At 44.5% G+C, this 2500-nt stretch overlaps 1 protein-coding gene across 1 annotated transcript in view; it reads right to left on the bottom strand.

The window, feature by feature from the left end:
• The window catches only part of LOC143040055 (uncharacterized), a 32853-nt gene that overhangs the window by 2689 nt on the left and 27664 nt on the right, over window positions 1-2500 (bottom strand). The window contains exon 5 of the mRNA XM_076210678.1: window positions 1-2500. This exon is cut by the window's left edge and continues 2689 nt beyond it; it is cut by the window's right edge and continues 769 nt beyond it. The gene's annotated coding sequence lies outside the window, so the exon portion shown is untranslated.

The following is a 2500-nucleotide window of genomic DNA, read 5'->3' as shown; positions in this document are numbered from 1 at the left end:
TTAAGAGTTGATCCAGCCTCTTTAACAGGTATCCAACCTCATTAGAAAGGATCCAAACCCCTTTAAAAGGGATTGAACCTCATTAGAAATTATCCAAACCCCTTTAGGAGGGATCCAACACCTTTGGGAGGGATCCAACATCTTTAAGAGGGGTCCAACCTTATTAGAAAGGATTCAAATCCCTTTAAGAGGGACTCAAACCCCTTTAAGAAAGATCCAACACCTTTAAGAGGTATCCAACACCTTTGAGAGGGATCCAACCTCATTAAAAAGGATCCAAACCACTTTAAGAGGGACTCAGCCCCTTTAAGAATAATCCAACAGCTTTAAGAGGGATCCAACCTCATTAGAAAGGATCCAAACCCCTTTAGGAGGAATCCAACACCTTTAAGAGGGATCCAGCCTCATTAGAAAGGATCCAAACCCCTTTAAGAAGAACCCAGCCTCTTTAAGAGGTGTCCAACCTCGTTAGAAAGGATCCAAACCCCTTTAAGAACGATCCAACCTCATTAGGAAGGATCAAAACCTCTTAATGGTTAGTACTTCCGTGACATAAGAAATTCTCAAGGGCCCTCCCTTATGTTGTAACACTACGCGATCACTTCACTAGCATTGAAGTAAATTCCTTTTACCTGTTTTTTGTTCGTTTATTGATTTATTGAGTGGGATTAATATTCTCTCCACTGGTTCTGCGGTATCAGCTTGTGATGGGACGGTACTAAAAAAAAATTAACGATCCCGATACGAATTCCGATACTCTTCTAAACTTCCGATTCCGATACTGGTCTAAACTCCCGATTCCGATATTGGTCTAAACTTCCGATTCCGATGCTGGTCTAAACTTCCGATTCCGATACTGGTCAAAACTTCCGATTCCGATACTGGTCTCAACTTCCGATTCCGATACTGGTCTAAACTTCCGATTCCGATACTGGTCTAAACTTCCGATTCCGATACTGGTCTAAACTTCCGATTCCGATACTGGCCCAAACTTCCGATTCCGATAAATTATTCATAAATGTATTTTTTTTTATAAAGTATTTGTTTTTCACACCAAACGCAAGGCCTGATATAATCAATTCAGGTATCAGAAACTTATTTATATCGGAATCGGAAGTTTAGGGCAGTATCGGAACTCGTATCGGAATCGGGAGTCTGGAGCAGTATCGGAATCGGTATCGGAATAGTTAAAAACGGGACCAGTGTCGAAATCGTCAAAATTTTTGGTATCGTCCCATCACTAGTATCGAAGAATTTATTTGACAATTTCAGTATAATGGTGGATTTCCAGTATTCCAGTATTCCAGTTTCTTGCTCGTTACCCATGCCACACTGTACCACGCGAATTACTTTGCTATGCTTCTCCATCTTAGATGGATCATGATCCACTTTCGGTGGATCTAGCTCCACTTTGGGTAGGTTCTGGCCCATTTCAGGTTGATCATGATCCAGCTGTGGTTCATCTTGGTCCATTTGGACGGTCGCTGGCCGAGCGGGTTAGAGCGTCACTACTTGCGGCGGAGCTCGAAGTGACAACAGTTCGAACTCTGCCGCCAGCGAGTTGGACCAAGGGAATGGTTTATTCAAATCCACGCTACATAGTTTTCTGTAAGGGGCACCGTCCTCGCCCTCTGATAGGAGGACTTCGCGACGTTAAACCGAATTATCAATTATCATGTTAGGTTGGCCTAGGTCAATTCAGGTCAACTTTGGCCCAATTCAGGTCAACCGTGATCCACTTCATGTTACTCCAGGACCACTTGATCCACCTAGGGTCGGCCTTGAACCACTTCCCTCACACAGGTCCTTTCCTTCATCGATCCACTTCCATCGATCCACGTTTTTTGCCTTCCAATCGTACGTCGTCCACTTTAGCTCCACCAAGAAGTGCCTGGAAGGTTCATCCACCTCTCCACCTAGTGGAGACGCCACGGAGGTGGATTGTGTAATTTGGCGCCAGGCAACGGAAAATTGACGCCGATTTTAATTCGCAAGCAGCCCCGGTAGGGACCAATAGGTCTCTCTTCTGTTGAAATCTCCTTTTGTATTCCTTAGCCTTTGGCGTCTGTAAGCGTTGAATCTCTTCACTAGAGTTTAATCCATTCAACACTAAGACCACACTTAACACTAAAATCACCCGCAGTATCTTTGGCCAGCACTGAAGCCACTAACACTGAGTTCACTGAGTATCACTAAAACCACATTCACCACTAAAGCCATCTTTTAATTCCTTAAGGTCCTGTTCACATTGGCGGTTTGAACCGCGGCGGTTCAGTTACAGTGTAAGTAAGTGGGGGCGTTCACGCACAACTACGCAGTTTTTCCATAACTATGTGGTACCGCCGCGGTTTCCGCGCGGTTCAAACCGCTAGTGTGAACTGGGCCTAAGGCCGTTTTGTAACAATAGGTTCATTTAACACTGAGACTGTTCTATGACACTGACACTACACTGAGATCACCCCTCGACACTGAAAGAAGTTTTCAGCGCTGAAGTCCCCTT

The sequence above is a fragment of the Oratosquilla oratoria genome, chromosome 27 (assembly GCF_046742065.1).
Source record: "Oratosquilla oratoria isolate Oo_2021 chromosome 27, ASM4674206v1, whole genome shotgun sequence".
NCBI classification, from domain to species: Eukaryota; Metazoa; Arthropoda; class Malacostraca; order Stomatopoda; family Squillidae; genus Oratosquilla; species Oratosquilla oratoria.
The sequence above is the reverse complement of the archived record's forward strand: the minus strand, read 5'-3'. Positions and strand labels throughout refer to the sequence as shown.